Here is a 20843-nt window from a genome sequence, read left to right as displayed (position 1 = left end):
TCAGATAAATCATTCTTTCTTGGGGATAAGGGGACAGGATGTGCATTATAGGATGATTAGCAGCATGGCTGCCTCTGCTCAGTAGATGCCAAAGTCCAGATTATGCCGAATGGGCTTCCCCAGTGTGGAGTCTCCTCCAGTTGTTCTCTGGGGTCAGGCCCAGCCTGCTGGGTTCACTCCTGCAGTGAGTCCTTCAGCAGAGCCCTGATAGGTGAAGGCTGTGCTGGGAACCAGGGCCCCAGAGGAAAATCAAACTTCATCCCTGCCCCTTTTGCTCAGGAGATGCTCTCAGGCTCAGGGGACAAGAGGACAGACAGGTATAGACCACTCAGTCACAGGGCACATGCTGTAATGGGGGAGCCCAGAGGGAGAACTGAAGCCAGGCTGGGGTATTAGAGAAGGCCACTGAAAGCAGATGTGACAGCCAGCATGGCCTCTAATGACCCCTCCTCCTAGCAGTCACCTCTTGTGTACCCCCTCCCACGTTGAGCAGGGCTGACCTGCACTACTGGTGGAACTGTGCAGACACAAGGGTTGTGACTTCTGAGCCTCAGAAAGAACCACGGGGACGACAGCCTCCGTGTCAATTGTGTAGTAAAAGCAAGTGGTGAATGGAAAGGTTAGGTTTTCTGTAACCTGTTATGAGATTCATCCAAATCTTTCAGAGTCAAGAGTATTGTCTGGTTCCAAAACTCAGAACTGACTGGGCTTCCTCCTGCAGATTAGCAGTATTTGGGGGTGGGGTATTGAGGAGGAGCTGATGGACCAAAGATTCAGCAGAGGTACCCACTTAGAAGAGGACAGAGATCAGGTATGCTGGAACTACATCCGGAGTCAGTTGGTTCAAGACTCACAAACCCAGTAAGTATCTGACTGGTGACCTGTGGAAGAAAAACAACCTTGACTGGCAGCCTTCTCTCAAGCCAGGACTAGCTATGGTGGAGTGAGGTCATTTTCCAGGAGGTACTTAGGGCTGTCACCAAATAAAGGGGGTAAGGTCCCTGAGCATCCAAACATCACAGCTGTTCCTTATGCTTGAACTTCTCAGAAACCCTTCCTGCTCCAGTTCCTGGGGGAGGGATCTCAGCAGCCCAGGTCTGGATGTTTGGACTGAGGCCCTGAGGGAGGGTGTAGGGAGCCAGCCTGAGGACCGTTCAGGGTGCAGTTGTATGCAAAGGGGTCCCAGCTTACCAAAGATGGGGGAGGAGGACCCCTCACTCTTCTAGATATTGGTCTTTCACAACTTAGTTCAGTGGCCATTTATTTAGTGTATTTAAGTCAGGTCTTCCATTTCACTGAATTAATCATGTGCTTAATAATTTTGTCTCTCTGAGCCTTTACTCTATTTTTTATCAAAAAGAAGAGGAAGGCAAAAATAAATTGTCACACTTTTGTTTAATCCAATGGAAGTCTTAAAAACTGGAGATGTCAATTCTGTGCTCAATTTCCTCATTTGTTAGAATGGAGAATAAACCACCCAGAACAGCAGCAAGTGAGGGACTGAAATATGAATTTATGTCATTTGCATCTTTATTTCTTTCTTTACAATATCACAGAAATGAATAGAGGTACCAAACTCAGGGTCTCCACACTTATTTCTTTTTCCAGCATATTCCACTCACCATATTTCTCAGCAGGAGCTGACATTTAAGGTGAGTTTCTTTCTAGTAGGACCATAAAATACCGAATACCTGGTTTCAGTGAACGCTTCTTAATTGCACGCTAAGTTAATAAATTCAGTCACAATGGGTTATTTACTCTTTCAGTGAAATATACTTCTTCTTGTCCTTCAATAGCAAATATGCCCTGATGGCCAGAGGGGTTCAGATGTCACACTCTGGGCTGTATGGCTGGGAGCCTATCTGGATGGTGGGAAGCTCATGAGGGTGTGTTTCTGACCCAGGGATTTTTGTCCAGAGAAGAAGATGTGGGCAAATGCCCACCCACAGAGCTATTCTGCTGAACTGAAAGGGATGAGAGGGACTTCTTGTTTTCGACTCAGTTTAGGGTCTGGGGAGCCGGACACTGGAGATTGGACGGGATCCTTTTCAAGTAGTTTCTTCTAACAGCCAACAGATGGCGGCAGAGAGCTCGGTACCTAATCTGAAGTTTGGGGTCTTTCCGGTTGACACACACAGGCTGTTTTTCTCAAGCCCACATGGGATATTCACCAGAATAGACCCTACTCCGGGCCATAAAACACACCTTCACAAATTTAAACTAATATAAATCATACAACGTGTGATTTCAAGTTACAATGGATTAAACTAGCCGTCAATAACATAAAGACAGCTGGAAAATCCCAAAGAACTACAGGACTAAACAACACACTTCTTCACGTAGAACATTAGGAGATTAGAAAACACGTGGGCCAAAGAAGGAGTCTCAAGAGAAATGAAAAAATACTTAGTTTTTACCTAAAATTAGACTCTTCCTTGGCTTCTGCCTCTTCCTCCTCCTGCTTCTACCATTCCCTGCACTGGCTTTTCTGGAACCAAATGAATAATGAAGTCAGATTCTGGGAAACTTGTTGGTGACCTGTAGGTGACTCTGCTACACAAGGAGTTCTGTAAACAACGTCATTTGTCTTCAAGGGGGGCTTCATGACTTGGGTCAGACATCCTGTTCTTAAACAAAGAGTTCATGTAAGTTCTTAAAATTGTTGATATACCAGTTAATGTATAGCTTGCTACCTCGAGTACGCCATCAAGTTATCTTTAAGATTAGCTGAAGCATCATCTTATGCAAAAATGCTCATCTCACACATAGACACTGTCTGCTTCTGTGCTGTCATCTGTAACTGATCGTCGTAACTTCTGCATTTTACCCACCTATGAAAATGGCACAACCCCTGTATGGGGAATCCCCTTCCCATTTCCAACCTCTTCCATAAAATCTTTCAGCTTATGACAGACTTCAGAGCACTTCTCAATGTTGTTGGTTTGTGTTTCCTGGGTCATTCCTCACATTTGACTCTAAATAAACCTTCATAACATTATTTCTGCCTCAACAGCCTTAATTCCGGTCCACATTAGCTATGACAGTCATAACAGGTACATGTATTCTGGGATCTTCCTGTCTCTCCTGCAAGTGTACCTTTCCATCAGTTACTAATGTTTCCCACGTCCCCAGCACATTCATGTGACTGTGCGGCAGGGTGTCGCTTAACTCAGTTCACAATGCTGACAAATCAGACCCCTGAAAAATCAAAAGATTGTATATGGAGGTTGCTAAATGTGTAAAATACAAAGAAAGATCTTTTAAAGCCAGTGTTACGTTCAAGAGATCTTTGATATGAGAAAATGACGCATGACAAGAGCATCACTGTCTGGCACCCAGCATGCCATCTCCACAGTGACCAGGTCTGTGTCAGGAGGAGGAAGGACCCTGCACTGAGGACACCAAATGGGAAGAGGAAGTAGTGTCCGAGCAGGGTCAGGTGCTCCCAGCAGCACACGAGAGAAGACCGTACACTCTACAGTGAGTGAATTAGCATCTCCCATGCAGATGAGCACGTGTCCAAGAACATGTGAGTTACACTGAGTAGTGGTGGTGAAAAGTTTTATTTTCAGTTCTGGATAGTACTTAAATATTTATCCAGTTCTGTGTTCATACACACGTTTTACAATGAATAAAAGGTACTGCACCTCTATTATTTAGAAACTAACACGATCTATTCATTTATATCCAAATGTTTATTTAATAACATCCGTAACATAGTACATTGAACTTACACAAATAAAAAGTAAAACATTTAGGAATTGAATTGAGAATACAGGACATATCTATAGGAAACAAAATATAAGCACAAAAATCAACAAATTAGTGATGACAATCATTACTATTTAAAACCTAGTAATTCTAATTAGGTTAATTACATCATAGAATGTTCCTTATTTTTCTGCTATGACTTCATATAATATTTGTATTAATCAGCAAGTTCCTAGGTCTAACCACCACATAATGTTCTGTTCATGTTTCTCTGCAGTGGGGGGTTATTCATTACTACCCAGGGTGGACTGGAGACCTGGCAGTGGCCGGACTCATCGCAGGACAGACACTCAGGACACCCTGATCACCATTAGGTGGAACTGAAGGGGCAAAAAATGGGCGCAGTGGCTCTTCAACAGAAACTCCCGTGAATGTAAAGATGTGAGAACCATCTTCAGTGTTGAAAAAGGAAATGTTTCCCATGCCCATATCCAGGAAAATCCCCACTCGCTGGAACCTAAAGTCATCACAGAGGGCAGCTGGAGGCATTGAACTGGCAGAGTAGTAGCCTCCAGCCCTCACACTCACAGTCCAGAATCCCAGCTCTGTGGTCAGTCGGATCCGTCCTTGTCGGGGAGCAGATTCTCTGCAAACTCCCAGGTCCCATTCTATGCTTGTTCCCACGTCCACCTCCCAGTAATGGCGGCCAGAGGAGAAGCGAGGGGAGCCCAGGACACAGACTGCACAGTCGAACCTCTGGGCAAGCGATGGCCGATTCTGTCTGTCCCACCCACATCGGACGCTCCTGAGGTCATCAGAAATGAGGAGGAAGTTGTTAGCTGTGTCAACATCCAAGGTCACATCCACTGGGAAAAGAAAAAGCAGCAGCTCAGCCAATGGACAGGATGTAGCCCATTCTTCTGGTCTACTGCAAAGTCCCAAACATCTCACTGGCTTTAGCTTTTTGTTTTCTTTTTTCTCTTTCTTTCTTTTCTTTTCTTTCTTTTTCTTTTTTTTTTTTTTTTTTGCAGCTGGTCAGTATGGGGAACCGAGCCCTTGAACTGCTTTAGTTTCTTTAATACTGGTTTTTCCCCAAATCAAAACTTTTCACGAGCAACTTCCGTGGCTTCTCTGATTGGTTCAATTTATCATAGGTGTGCTTTGTAGCAATATGAGACTCTTTACATTCTATAATGTGTATACTTAACTGAACCTTTCTTCTTTCCAGAGTGTAGGGTCTCTGAGGGCAGACACCATGACACTCTTTCCATCACACTGATGAATGAAGAAAATGAGTGACAATGAAGACAATGCAAGTTCGCAGTATTAAACAATATTTTTCTGTAACCACAACTTACTATTCAAATGCAAATAGTATCTGGGGCATGATTCCAGGCTCTTGTTTTCCGTGTTTGTAAACAAATTAATTTTGTTTGCAGTCCTGACAGATGGGACATCTGTGCAAATGACAATATGATGACAGAAGGACTGTTCTTGGACATGAAGAGGAGTCCAAAGACAGGAGGAAGAGAGGGACCACAATGCGAGAATATTTTCCCTACTACATGGGAGATGTGGCCTTAGGCAAAACACTGGTAATGAGGCTCAAACCTCAGAGACGAGAGGAAGGTATTTAAATGTTACTAGTCATAATTGTCTAGATGTAGGGAATGAGGGCAACAGATAAAATGGACGAGCATTTTAAGTCACTGGGTATGTGGTTGAAAGGTGAAGCCACCGATTTTAAAGGGAGAAGAAAAGAAGGGATGTGATTTGACTTACAGAAAATTATCTGGAGCATTCTGAAAAAAGCAAAAAAAACTACAGAACACATTGTCCTTCAAGTCAAAAGATGGGTGTGATTATCAATGTAGATTTTGTAGATTAAAATAGACGCCAGGTGATTGATCTCTGTTTGATGGTGAATTAGTGGATGAAATTAGATGAGTGAACATTTACAAGAAAAGAGGATGAATATTCCAAATGACCAGGACAGAGTGAATCTGTGCTCCACATTTCACGCAGAGGGTCAGGTACTGGTCGGTGAATGAGTAGAACGCTGAGTGTCAGGGAGGAGACCTCGCAGAAGCCAACAGTGTTGAGGGCATCACACGAACCCACCATGGATTATATGTGTAATTGTTTGCCCAGGCTGACCATAGCTGTTCATTTGAATGTCCCTGCCCTCCAGAGTTATGGTGTAGGGAAAACATTGTAAAATGGTCAGGGCCCCTCAGATGTTCAGAATCTTGCTGAGCATTTGATGTTAAGATGCACATGTGCCCAGGTGTTCCTTGGTTATTGTCTAATGTAACTGCACACGTGCACCCAGGTGTCCTGGGTTATGGACTTAAGTATAAAGGACGAGTGGCTCTGATCCACAGGGCTCTCCTCCCCGGGGGGTGGGGGGAGCACGGGGAGGCTGCTACTGCTGCCGTAGGCTGTTGCTGCCAGTGCCCCGGGATGCCCCGAGAGGCCATTGCTGCTGCTGCTTCTGCTGCTACTGCTGAGGACTGAGCTCGTGCCGTCTGCCAATGCATCCCGGGATCTTTCCCAATTACCTAGCATAGACCTGTGTGTGAGGGGGTCTACGACCCAGCCAGGCACGTGAGGGGTCTGGTGACCCAGTTTGTACAATGGGTTTGAAGGGTCTGAGCCCTAGCCCTGACAAAACAAATGGAAACTTTGTATAACTTAAATAATGAAACATTTTGGCTTTAGCTATAAATTATCTGTAGCCCTACAATTGGCATAGTTGCTTAGCCAGACAATTAGTGTCTGGCTATACAGCAATACAATTGTCTGTAGCAATACATATGGAGTCTGATAGAATTTTCTTGTTTTCTTTTTTTTATGGCTGCTGGTACAGAGATCCAAACCCGTGACCTTGGTGTTACCAGCACCCCACTCTCCCAAGTGCTGATAGAATTTTCTATAGCCAGGGCCACTGTTGAAACCAATGGTGTAAGATAAGGATACCAGAGTCTGCAACTCACCCTACACCCACAGGAACCACCACTACTGGCGCTTGATAACAAACTCTTCCATCCCTGGTGTAAGGTCATTTAGTGCAGTGGTGGCCAACATTGACTGCACCTTACAATTACCTGGGGGATTTTAACATTAGACACCTGGGTATCTCAGCCAGAGAAAAATTCTTTAGGTTGTTCTAAGTCTTTATTTGCTACTGTAAGTGTGGTACTCAATCCAGCAGTATCAGTAATCTTCAAATCACCCACTTCTGAATCTGCATTTTAACAAGATCTCCAGGTAATTTTCGCATGTTAAGTTGTGAGAATCCCTCATCTAAGCCATGACATAGACATAAATATTTTTTGTTAAAGATTACCAGATGGGCCGGCCCCGTGGCTCACTCGGGAGGGTGCAGCACTGATAGCGCTGAGGCTGCGGGTTTGGATCCTATATGGGGATGGCCAGTGCGCTCACTGGCTGAGCGTGGTGCTGACAACACCGTGCCAGGTTGTGATCCCCTTACCGGTCAAAAAAAAAAAAAGATTACCGGATAATTCTATGTGTTGTCAGGGCTGAGAACTCCAGCATCAGTAGTTATTAAAGTTGTTATTTTAGGGCCGGCCCGTGGCTCACTCGGGAGAGTGCGGTGCTGATAACACCAAGGCCCCGGGTTCGGATCCCATATAGGGATGGCCGGTTAGCTCACTGGCTGAGCGTGGTGCTGACAACACCAAGTCAAGGGTTAAGATCCCCTTACCGGTCATCTTTTAAAAAAAAAAAAAAAAGTTGTTATTTTAGGTGCCAGACATCAGCTGATCCCCATAGGGAATGGAGGGTCAATTGCACAGATGACATTCCCTGGTCCTGTAGTGGGAAGGGGGCAGGGCGTACAGGTCCCTTACCTTGGAACTTCCGCATCCGTGGGTTCATCTGTAGAACTGCTCTCAGCTGGGGCTCTAGCTCCTTGATATTGGACACCAGCTTCCCCAGCTGCCGATTGGGCCTGATGTCATTCTTCTGAGAGACAATAGGGCAGAAGAAGCAAAAGAAACCCTCTCCATGGAGCTCCCTCTGAATTAATTGATGCAGTTGAGGCAGAAGCTGCATCCACATTTCAGGTGCATTGGTCTTTCAAGATATGCTGGGCAGATGGGACATCTGCTTGCCCCTTGTAAGGATTCAGCCATGTCCACTGCCAGAGGAAAATGCACGTGGGATGTGAGTTTCCATGAGTTGAATGACTATTAGTTGTGACAAGTGACAATCTTTACATGCACAGAATGACTGAATTCCAACTTTGTCACACTTAGAACAAGATCATGAGAGTGCACACACTAAATCCCATGCTCTCTGTCTTCAGAGATTTGAATTTCTATTTAGAAAGAAATCACAAATTGTCATTGTGCTTTGAACTGAGGTGGAGAGTGGGTCCATGCTTGTTGGGACCCTCCAGCTGTGCCAACAGATGTGCCTGGACACATTCCATGGCAACATCAATGTGAGAATCAGGAAGGTGGTGGCATTTCACCATCTCCTAGAGTAACCCAAGCAATAAATTGCTTTATGAACATAAGAAATGCATCCTTTCTGCAGCCTTGGAATTCAAATGTCAAGTTTACTGCCTGCCACTCCTAGAGTGGGGGGATCCACTGTGTGATTTTCGAACACTGCGCCAGCACTCAAGAGCATTTGTTGAATCAATTACTAAACTCCTCTCATCCCTCCATGTCACAGCTGCCATTTCTAGACATCTGAGAAGGAAAAACAATACACAACAGGAGACTCTCCTCTTCTGTAGGGGAACCTCCTCTGTCTTCCAGCTGCTTGCACCAGTCATTCAAATTTTGTGGGAAAGACACGAGCACGGGCCTTTTATTGGCCAGACTCCCCTCTCCCTCCCTAGTCACACCCTGCCCCACCTCAGTAACCTGATCTGATTTTGATTTAATTATGGCAGGGGAGGAGGTTTTTATTGGTGATATATCTCCAGTTAACAGTAATATTAGTAAAATTCTTAATCCTGACAGTATATTGTTTTTTAATATAAAGATTTGATTAATTTGCCATCCCTTTATATTAGATTAGATCTAACATATTAATTTGACAAGCTTATTTTAGAGTTTTTTCCATCATTTGTGAGCAGTGATGGTTCTGCTGATGTATGTTATACAATGAAATCTTCCTTTATAATTGTAAATAGACTATTCAGTATGATTGCATTTACAATTTTATAAAATGGTATAAATTCATGTACATCAGAATCAAAGGTAATAGGTACATGCGTCCCATTGAGGAAATATTAGATAGTTTTTATTTACTTCCACTTGTTTATCTCTGGTTCTGAAAAATTTTGATAATTCATAGAAATAATTTAAATTGTGAAAAATGACCATTCATGGGTTTTAGGCACTTGGGAGAGTGTTATGATGTGAGTAAGAGTAGAAGAACAGGGAACATTTTTGTGGTTCTGTGTTCCCAAATAGAAATTAGAAGTGAAGTAAATTGTATTTTCTTTCATTTGAACCAATCCTGAATCCTTTTCCATTAATTCCCTTTTGCATCCTGGGATCTTTACAACTGTGTTATCAAACTTCAAATCATTTGAATATAATCTTTCTATTTACCCTATTTCACAATTTATCACATATTAAATGATTTTTCTTTTTGTGCATATTTTTTTAAATAAAGATTTAATTTTGGTCACTTTAATATGATTCCTTATGGGATAAGATGACTGAGTCAGGTGTCGAGCTACAGGATGGTGAATCTTCTGGAACTATGGAAATGGCTAGGTTAAAGTGATTAATTTGTAAAAGAACAGCTTTGTTTTCAAATTTCAAATAACTTGAATATAATCTTACTGTTTCTCCCACCTAAAAGTATATCACATATTAAATACGTATTCTTTGTTTCTTTGTATCTATTTTTTAAAAGACCTGATTTTGGCTCTATTCAAATATGCTTTATAATGGGATTAAATGACTTCTAGAGATTCAGAGGCTAAGCAATGGGAACAAAGACTGAGAGACAGGGTGTAAATGGGCAGGTTAACTATAAGTGATTGGATTAAATTGTATTTCATTTATACAGTGATCATTTGGAGTTTACTTTTTGCTGGATTGCCTGATTATTCCAGACCCAAATGTAAAGACTGAGTCCAGTCCTCACATGTTCTCTAATTAAGAAAAACTGAAAAAGACACAAGTCTAAAAATTGTAAGCTGTGTTCTTTGAGATGGGTGTTCAATTTCTCATGAAAGAACAAAAATGGGGGACATAATTTATCTTAAGCTATAAAGAAAAGCTCATCTAGGAAACAACCATTGAGCTGGGCTTTGAGTTTTAGTGGAAATTTGTCAGTCAAACATGCTCGATTCCAGACAGAAAGGTGGGCACATGCATAATTTACCTTGTAGGGAATTTAAAAACCTGATGACCACAGTAATGGACAAACACACCAGATTTTCTCTAGGTGTCAAGGACACAATTTTCTGTAAACTGTGGTGTGGTGTGAGTTTTTGTCTGAGGCTCTTCCAGCAGTGGGGTGATGAGAATGTCATGTTTCAGGGGGAACTGGAGGTGCCCCCAGGATTAAGACAGTTATGGTTGGTGGAAAATTACAGAGAGCAAGGACTGAAATCTTGGAGCAATGATGGGGTAGATTTGTCAGCTGCCATGTGCCTGCAATAGATCCACAAAGCAGATGGTACTGGGAGAGGACAGCCCCATTCTGGCCAAACAGCAGAGTAACCAAGGGCAGGGCAAACTCCAGCTATGGAGGCAGAGGGTGAAGACTTCAGAGAATTGCATCAGACACATAGGATTTGTAGGTGGATGTCCACGATTCTAGGGCACAGCATCCAGTGAAGGTTGGTGGAGGTCCAGAGGTGAGGAGCTGTCAGGTCTCACCTGTCCAGAGTCAGAGCAGCCTTGGCAGTGGCCTGGCTGTAAGATGGGCATCAGAGACAGGAAGCATGGAACACTAGAAAATTTGTTTGGAGTGCCAAGGTCTCTGTGAAAGAGCACAGGAAAACATATACAATGATCTATAGAAACTTGGTAGGAGTCAATCAACAGGAACCATCAGATTCGGGCACATCCGTGAGTGAGAACTGATGTCACTCTGAAGGTGGGACCCTGTGCCAGCTACAGAAAGAGAAACCTTCATCTTCAGATTTGGTTTCTAGACTGTCTGCCTCATCTAGAAGAGAGCAATCAATGAGACAGATGCATTATCTGGTGAACAACAAAGAAAGCGCCACAGATCTGACGGTATTTCCCTTTCCTTTGACGAAATCCTGGCTCTGTGTGTAATAAGGGAGAAGTGTGGTGAAAGAAGGAGGAGCAGTGAGTGGACAGGGACTCGGTCAAATCTGATCTTGACGCTGGTGTAAGTGAACATTCAGGTGATTGGTTGGATCAGGATTCAGTTTCAGATGAATTTAGTGTAGAATGTGAAGTTGAATCTCTCCTTTCAGAAGATTGTAGCCTTAGTGAAGGAAAAGAACTCTCAGATGAAGGTGAGGGGGTGTATTGAGTTACTGTGTATCAGGCAGGGGAAAGTGACACAGACACATTTGAAGAAAACCCTGAAATTTCCTTAGCTGGCTATTGGAAGTGTGCTTCATGCAATAAAATGAATCCTCCACTTTCACCACATTTGCAACAGATGTTGGGTTCTTAGTGAGAACTGGCTTCCTGAAAATAAACGGAGAGCTAAAGAGGAAATCCCTGAGAAAGTCAAACTAGAAAACTCAGCAGAAACAGAAGAGGGCTTTGATGTTCCTGACTGTAAAAAAAAACTACAGTGAATGATTCCAAAGACTCATGTGTTGAAGAAAATGATGATAAAAATCACAAAATCCTCTCAATCACAAGAAAGTGAGGACTATTCTCGGCCATCAACTTCTGCTAGCATTATTTATAGCAGCCAAGAAGACGTCAAAGAATTTGAGAGGGAAGAAATACAAGACAAAGTAGAAAGTACAGAATCTAGTTTCCCCCATAATGCCATTGAACCTTGTGTGATTTGCCAAGGTCGACCTAAGCATGGTTGCATTGTCTATGGCAGAACAGGACGTCTATGGCATGCTTTACATGTGCAAAGAAGCCAGAGGAAAGAAATAAGCCCTGCCGCCTACATAGACAACCAATTCAAATGATTTGCTAACTTACTTTTGCTACTTGACCTATCCTTAAAAGTAGAATGATATATTTCTAACTGTATAACTCTAAATATTTAGACAACAAGAAATTTATTTTTATTTGCATGTATAAAAATTTATTTTTATTTGCATGGACTGAGAAAGTGTCTCAGTCCATGTAGATTTCTTCTCTTTGGTGTAATTTACTTTGGAAGGAGGCATAGTGAATATTTACTTCCTTTTAGGAAAATTTCATTTCTGTTATTTTTATGTTTGGGTTTTAATGTACTTTGAATTGGATATATAGCTCAGCCTCTACTCCTACCCCTCATACTTTAAATAATATCACTTAAATGAGAAGCATCTGTTTTTTTAAAAAATATATAAGTAAGGGCCGGCCCGTGGCTCACTCGGGAGAGTGTGGTGCTGATAACACCAAGGCCATGGGTTTGGATCCCATGTAGGGATGGCCGGTTTGCTCACTGGGTGAGCGTGGTGCTGACAACACCAAGTCAAGGGTTAAGATCCCCTTAGCAGTCATCTTTAAAAAAAAAAAAAAAAATATATATATATATATATATACACACATACATACATGTAAGACATTTCAATGTAACTTAGTACCTTTTGAGTAAGGAGAAAATGTGTGAAAGATTTAATATTTAAATTTCACCCTACACTGGCCAGCTGCCAAAAGATAAATAAAAATAAATTTCATATTCTCTTACAATTTCTGATCCTTAGTTTCTTTACCCTTTCAAAGCCTCTTAAAAATACTTTTTCCAGACAAAAAAAAGAAGTTAATAGTTATGCAAAGTTACTTCAAAAAGTTTGTGGAAAGATTCCTTTATCTTTTAATTCCATTTCTCCTTGAACTTTTTGATGTATCCTCATATTTGGTGCTATGTACATAAAAATGTACTTTTTTCCACTCTAGCCTCTGGGTATAGTAAGGGCTAGGTGGTAATAGATGTTGTCAGTTGAGAATAGCCATCATTTACCCATAAGATAAAACTTGTCTTAAGGCTCCCTAGTAAAATATGGAACTGTCATGGGAGGCTAACCCAGTACATCAGGCTCTTTTCCTCACCTAGTTTTAGGATTTAGTGGAATCTACTGTTTTCCCTAAATTGAAAAACGATTGTAAGACACTTTGAAGTACCTTCTTGGGCTGGATTATGTAGTTCTTGGTAGTTGCCTAGGTCTCAAACCTTTGCTTAAAGCCAGTTTTAGAAACCAGTGAATTCAGAAAGATTAATGTAGAAATTCTGACACACAGAACTGTTCATTTTAAAACCAGTTGAAAAGGTTGTAACTTCTCTCTAAATTATCCAGAAATTATGCATCACTTTCCTTTGAGAATGATAGGGTCGGAACATCTCTCAAACTGTGTAGATGAACTTCTTGACATATATTTAAATATGAATCTTCAGCAAAATAGTGAAAATAACCATCTTGATTTAAGGAGCCAGTGTTTTCTTCCCTTCCATGTATGCCAGTTGTACATTCTCATGTGAGGACAATAAAATCAACTGAACTGTAAATTTAGAACAGAACCGAGGGATGACTTTGCATAGCAACTTTGTGTGCAAGTTACTGACTGTAGATTGTTGGTATAAATTTCAAAAACAAAAACCACACACACATGACTTACCCATGTGTACACATATAAGTAGGAAACATGACTGAAGGCATCAGTACTTTGGCTTTGGTAGTCTTCAAATACAGTAAGGCTTTATTAACAAGGAGAGTTGGTGGGATAAATGAGATTATAAATGGTGTACATTCAGGGTATATGTATGTAATGACGATGCTATATTATTTATACAAGATTCAAATCTGTGCAAATGGAGTATCACTGTGTCCTACGGATCACTAATGTAGTCTTCCTTGATTGTCTAAATTTTTAAACTTAGTATACATATATTATTTATTAGTTCACAAATAAACAATTAATTAAATGTTTGATTTTTTTAAAAGACCCAAAAGGCAACTGTGACAATACTTATTTTTATGCTATTAACTATGTCCCATGTGTGTACCAAGCAGAAACATTTTTAGCTTTGAGCACAAAGTGATTTTTTCTAAATGTTTTTGTGTCTAAAAGTTTATCTGCCTTGTTCAGGATAGACTGGAGATCTGGCAGTGCCCAGATTCATCACAGGACAGATACTCAGGAAGCCTTGATCATCGTTACCTGCATTTGCAGGAGCAAAAACTGGGCACAGTGGCTCTGCGGCAGAAACTTCAGTGAATGTGAAGTTATGGGATGCATCACTAATGTTATAAAAGGAAATGATTCCCATATCCACATCCAGGAAAATCCCCACTCGGCATAACGGGGGGCTCACACACAGGGGGGTTAAAGGCTTAGTGCTGGCTGAGAGGTGCTTTTCATTGATCAAACCCACAGTCTAGAAACCAAGTTCTGAAGACAGTAAAACTGCCCCTTGTCAACTGACAGATTCTTTGCACACACCCAGACCCCATTCTTTGCTTGTCCCACATCCAGCTCCCTGTAATGGTGGCCAGAGGTGAACTGAGGGGAGCCCAGGACACAGATTACACGTTCAAATCTCTCAGCACACTCTCTGCGATTCTGTTGGAAATTTCCACAACGGATGCACCTCAGGTCATCAGAAATGATGAGTTGATTGTTGGCTGTGTCAACATCCAAGGTCACATCCACCGTGGAAAGAAAGAAAAAATGCAAATCAGCAAATACACAGACTATCAGCCCACTCTTCACTTCTACTGCAAAGGCCCGACTATCTCATTCACTTTTACTTCTGTAATCTACTCTTCTTCTCTATATCAGGATTTTCTTGTAGAAACTTCCCTGGTGTTGGGAAAAATAGGAAAATGTCTGGGCCCCTCGGATGTTCAGAATCTTGCCAAGCATGTGCGGTAAATATCCTCAGGTGTTCCTCGTTACTACTTAATGTAAGTTGTGTATGGGCACCCAGGTGTCCAGGGCTGTGGACTTAAGTATAAAAGACTAACAGCTCTGATCCACAGGGCTTCTCAGAACTCTCAGAGAAGCCGCTAGGATAGTTGCTCCTAGATCTGATTAAAACCCATTCATTTTTCTATACCTACGGCTCCCAGAACCTTTTTTTTTTTTTTTTTTTTTTTTACCTAGCTCACAGACCTGCATGTGGAGGATTTGTAACCCAATCTGTGCAACAGACTCGAGGGGTCTGTAAGCCCTAGCTTTACACCTGGATTCCCTAATTAGGTCAAAATTCATAGAGAGAATGAATGAATAAAGATATTTGTAACAAGTACCCCTTATTCATATTAGACATTCTTTTTACATTGTTTTTTGTTTTTTATTACAGTGCATATGATCCATGAAGACAGAGACTATGACTATTGTTACTTTCAAATTAATTATAAAATTTAGCACAGTTTGTCGAAATATATACATCTAATCAATATTTTAAATGATGGAAAACCAATTTTATTTGTTATATAAAATAATATGAAATATTAAAGTGTCAGAAATCCAGATTCTCAGGCTAGCCCAGTCCTTTAGAATCAGGTTCTGCATTTTAATAAGCTTTCCAGGGAATTTAACACATATTCGAGTTTAAGGAGCCGTTTTTTAGGCCAGTGTTGCCCAAAGAAACGATGTGAGCCACATGTGTAATTTTAAATTTTCCTGTAGACATGTTTTAAAAGTATTAAGAATCATGTAGAAATACTTTAAATAACTTGTTTTTAGCTCATATATTCAAATTTATTGTCATTTCCACATTTAGCATTACCCACCAGTGGCCAGCTCAGATCTAGGGTATACCCTAAACATATCATTTCCTTAAAATTCTCCACTTGGCTGTAATCTATACTCAGAAGTGAGAACTGTTGCTCTGGGAGCATAAAAATTGTACATGCCGGAATTCAGCTAATGTCCCTATTTAATGAAGAGCCTTTTGAAGAGTTGCTTTTTCCAGGGCCACTTAAGGGCCGAGAGCAGGTTGTACACATATCTTACTTTGGAACTTTAGCATCCTTGGGTTCAGCTGTAGAATTGCTGTCAGCTGAGGCTCCCGTTCCTTTATTTTGGAAACCATCTTCTTCAGCTGGCAGTTGGTCAGGTGTCATTCTCCTGCGTGTCCTCAGATCACAAGGGGCACAATAAAACTTCCCCATTGGGTTCCTGAGCAATGAAACTGATACACTGGAGGCAGCAGGCATATCCACAATTTAGGTTCACAGGTTTTTCAGGCAGACAAGACATCTGCTTTCTGCTTTACTTTAGTTTAGCCATGGTCACTGTCTATGGAAAAATGGACAAGATATTGGACTTCCATGGATTGAAAGACAATATTCCTTGGGGTCTTTCATCTTTACATGTGTAAAGATATCAGTGCCTACTATGTGCAATCACTAGTAACAGGTAATGAAAACATGATATAAATACATACATAGAAGACTCGTGGCCTTGATCTTCTGATACTGGAAATGCTAGTTAGGATGAAGGACATGATTCTTCCTGGGCTTTAAGTTGATTTGGTGAAAGGGTCTGGCTGTCCAATATGGGAGCCACCATCCACATGTGGCTCTTGGTCACCTGAAATGGGGCTTATCAGAATTAAGATGTGCTTTGAGTATAAAATGCACACTGGATTTTGAAGATGTAATGAGAAAAAGAATGTAAATAATCTTGTTAAAACTTTTAAAGATTTAAATCCTCTTAAAAAAGGGGTGGGGGGCTGGCTGGTTAGCTCAGTTGGTTAAAGCACAGGCTTATAACACCAAGGTCATGGGTTTAGATCCCCGAAACAGCCAGCTGCCAAAAAAACCTCAAAAATTAGAAAAAAAAACCTTTTAAATATTGATTACATGCTGAAATAATAACATTTTTCATATTTAAATTTGACTTCTGGGCCGGCCTGTGGCTCACTTGGGAGAGCGTGGTACTGACAACACCAAGTCAAGGGTTAAGATCCACTTACTGGTCATCTTTTAAAAAATAAATAAATAAATAAATTTGACTTCTTTTTTCCTAATTTAATGTGGCTACTAGAAAATTTATAATTACATATGTTGGTCACATATTATATTTTTATTGAATAGTTGTGGTCTAGACCCAGAGACCCTCCAATCTCCCACCCCCAGTTGTTCCAATCTGGCTGTGGCCAAATCCCGTACCAGTAGCTGAGAGGCTAAATAAGCCAATGGGAGAAACCTCATTCATCATCTCAAAGAGTTGGCCCAGCTATGATTAAAGAAAACGAAGACCGTGTCATTTCTCCAGCCTGGGTGCCAAAGATGTAAGTTCTGCTTTTCGCTGTTTGGAGAGTACCCAGTGTCCCTAAGTACACACACTGTGTCTGACATTGAGTTGGCCTGAAACAACACTTGCTGCATTAATAATCACTCTGTTCTCCAGACCTTGCTCTCTTATTTCTGCACTTTGTAGTAATCTGATAAGTAAAACAAATTCCTAAGATTGGACTCACCTCTCCTCCCACTAGGTTCTTCTGTGCTCTCCATCTGCTCCCACTAACAGCTCAGTTGTGGAGTGAGCTCCACTTACGGGGGGCTTTTATACAGAGGGTACCTCCTGATATCATTTACATACTGCTTATCCTCCTCAATTCAATCAGCTTTTGATTTAATCCTGCCATAAATGAGATTTTTTTTCCTGGTGGTGAACAGATTACCACAAACAAAAGAGGTCATTTTAACTTAAGGGTTTTTTAAATTAATAAGAAGACTGAATTGGCCAGTTAGGTCAGTTGGTTAGAGTACGTGGTATACACCAAAGTCAAAGGTTCAGATCCTCATACCAGCCAGTTTCCCCCCCACCCAAAAAAAAGCCAATTAAAAAAATACTGACATTATCGTTCTAGATTAGGTCTCATATATTATCGGTATCTCATACATTATTGGTATATCTCATACATTATTGGTATGGAAAGGTTTGGAATTAGGACTGAAATGTTTAAAACAAAATTTTTGACGTCAATATTAACCTTTATGAATAAAGCTTGTTTGAAACAGTTTTTGTTTTTTTTTTAAAAGATGACCGGTAAGGGGATCTTAACCCTTGGCTTGGTGTTCTCAGCACCACGCTCTCCCAAGTGAGCCATGGGCTGGCCCTGAAATAGTTTTTGATGATGGAAATAAAATCTCATATTTTCACCAGGAAAATTAAACAAGGGCCGGTCCATGGCTCGCATGGGAGAGTGTGGTGCTGAGAACACCAAGTCAAGGGTTAAGATCCCCTTACCGGTCATCTTTAAAAAAAAAAAAAAAGGAAATTAATCAAACTTAGAGGTCTTTCTTAAAGTCACATTCAGTAGACCAGTCATCTACTCACAAAAACTTTTTCTCCAATATTGTGAAGATCCACATTTAGAAGCTGGGTAAAGAAAAAAAACCTTAAAACTGTTCTCATATAATCAGGAAGTCTTACAGGGTCCTGTTTTGGCTTGCTTTTGTTTTTGTTTTTATTTATTTTTTATCGTTACAATATTAAAACTAAAAGATATTTTTACAATCTTACAGTTTCCATTTCACCACAACATATATACAGAAAAAGATATAATTTATAAATACATGCTGAATTATGAGAGCTGGATAAGAGAGATAAATTAAACCATCTCATTAAGATTTTGAAAAATGGAAAACAAAAAAATAAGATAAAATAAAAAGATCTTTGAAAAATGTTTGTATCATTATGTAAAACCATGTTGAAATGATAAAGCATTTTACCAATCACAACAATTTTGACTTGGTTCCTTTTGCTTTGTTTAATTTGACTACTAGAAAACTAATAGTTACTTAGATGGGTCACCTTGTATTTCCATCGGACATCGCTAGTCGACACCCAGAGTCCCTCCAACTCCCCAGCTGGTCTAGCCTGGCTGAGGCACAGACCCATAACAGCATCTGCCAGGATGACCAAGTCCATGGGGGAAACTCAGTTAACCATCTCCTGGAGTAGCCCAAGCTGTGGTGTGATAGAGAAAAGAAAGAGTATGTCTTATCTCCAGCCTGGGTACTGAGAAGCTAGTCCTGCTGACAGTAGAGCGTCCCTAAGTGCACACACTGTGCCTGGCATTGAGTTGGCCTCAGGCAGCACTTGCTGTCTTTATAAATGCAATTCAACTCAATTCCCAGGACCTTGCTTTCTCATATGTGCTTTTTGTAGAAATCTAAGTGAAAAAGTAATTATATAACATTGGACTTACCTCTCCTCTACTAGGTTCTCCTCTGGCCTCCAACTGCTTCTGACGGTAGCTCAGTACGGGAGTGAGAGTGACATGCAAGGGGCTTCTGTATAGAAGGAGTCCCCTCCCACCTTCTTTACAGCAGGCTTTGCCTCCTTAATCCAATTGTGTTCTGATTTGATTCTGGCAGAAGCAAAATTTATACTAATGATACAGTGGTTACCACAAACATTTTTACTCAAAATGAATTTATTTCAAAATGAATTGCATTTTCAAAAATTTCGTGGTTGAGTATTTATAACTCTCAAGAACATTGCCCATGGCCAATATTTATAATTTTTTTTCCTGGCTTTTAGGAAAAATCAGTTCTGTACATTATATTTTATTAATATCACTTCATATATATATTTATATTTGTAAGTAGTTCATGCTTAATCTGTAAAGAAAACAATGGTAGGTAAAACTCCCATTTTAATTTATGATATTTTCTTAAGATCTAAAGTCTTCAGCTTTATTAATTAATGTTTACCCTTCACTAATACCTGATATAAATTCTCACCCTTTGGCTCAACTATTTAAAATATGTAACATGGGTCTAGGTGGATGGACATGTAGTCTCCCTGCTAAGGAGGTCTGTGGGACCAAGGTGAGGATCTTCAATACAGACCTGGAGATAGACTCCGCTCTGTGATTTTATTGCCAATCAGTGACTAGAAAGAAGAAATCTCTTACTGCCATTTTGTTTTACTATGCATTGAAATGTAAAAATGTAGGTGTACCAAAAATCATGAAGCTTATATTAAATATTTTTTAGATTCAAAAAATGGGAAGGTCATATCAACAGTTCATAAATTGTAGATACTGTATTTTTAATATCCATGTTACTGAACCCTCAATAAAATTTTAAGTGACTATTGCAGACATAATTAACAACATTTTTTTTTTTAAGTTTTTTTTTTGTTTTGTTTTGTTTTTTAATTTTATTTTGTCGATATACATTGTAGCTGATTAATGCTCCCCATCACCAAAACCTCCCTCCCTTCTCCCTCCCCCCCTCCCCCCAACCATGTCCTTTCTGTTTGTTTGTTGTATCAACTTCAAATAATTGTGGTTGTTATATCTTCTTCCCCCCCCCCCCGGTTTGTGTGTGTATGTGTGTATGTGTGTGTGTGAATTTATATATTAATTTTTAGCTCCCACCAATAAGTGAGAACATGTGGTATTTCTCTTTCTGTGCCTGACTTGTTTCACTTAATATAATTCTCTCAAGGTCCATCCATGTTGTTGCAAATGGCAGTATTTCATTCGTTTTTATAGCTGAGTAGTATTCCATTGTGTAGATGTACCACATTTTCCGTATCCACTCATCTGATGATGGGCATTTGGGCTGGTTCCAACTCTTGGCTATTGTAAAGAGTGTTGCGATGAACATTGGGGAACAGGTATACCTTCGACTTGATGATTTCCATTCCTCTGGGTATATTCCCAACAGTGGGATGGCTGGGTCGTATGGTAGATCTATTTGCAATTGTTTAAGGAACCTCCATACCATTTTCCATAGAGGCTGCACCATTTTGCAGTCCCACCAACAATGTATGAGAGTTCCTTTTTCTCCGCAGCCTCGCCAGCATTTATCGTTCATAGTCTTTTGGATTTTAGCCATCCTAACTGGGGTTAGATGGTATCTCAATGTGGTTTTGATTTGCATTTCCCGGATGCTGAGTGATGTTGAGCATTTTTTCATATGTCTGTTGGCCACCTGGATATCTTCCTTAGAGAAATGCCTACTTAGCTCTTTTGCCCATTTTTTAATTGGGTTGCTTGTTTTCTTC

The 20843-nt window shown here is 40.6% G+C and overlaps 3 pseudogenes; 1 reads left to right on the top strand and 2 right to left on the bottom strand.

The window, feature by feature from the left end:
• Positions 1-4005: 4005 nt before the first annotated feature.
• LOC134370355 (ret finger protein-like 3) lies at positions 4006-7957 on the bottom strand (annotated as a pseudogene).
• Positions 7958-9414: 1457 nt separating this feature from the next.
• LOC134370740 (E3 ubiquitin-protein ligase Mdm2-like) lies at positions 9415-11871 on the top strand (annotated as a pseudogene).
• Positions 11872-13935: 2064 nt separating this feature from the next.
• Positions 13936-16070, bottom strand: LOC134370739 (ret finger protein-like 4A; annotated as a pseudogene).
• Between the last annotated feature and the right edge of the window lie 4773 nt (positions 16071-20843).

Source organism: Cynocephalus volans, chromosome 2, assembly GCF_027409185.1.
Source record: "Cynocephalus volans isolate mCynVol1 chromosome 2, mCynVol1.pri, whole genome shotgun sequence".
NCBI lineage: Eukaryota > Metazoa > Chordata > Mammalia > Dermoptera > Cynocephalidae > Cynocephalus > Cynocephalus volans.
This window is presented reverse-complemented; position numbering and strand designations above follow the sequence as displayed.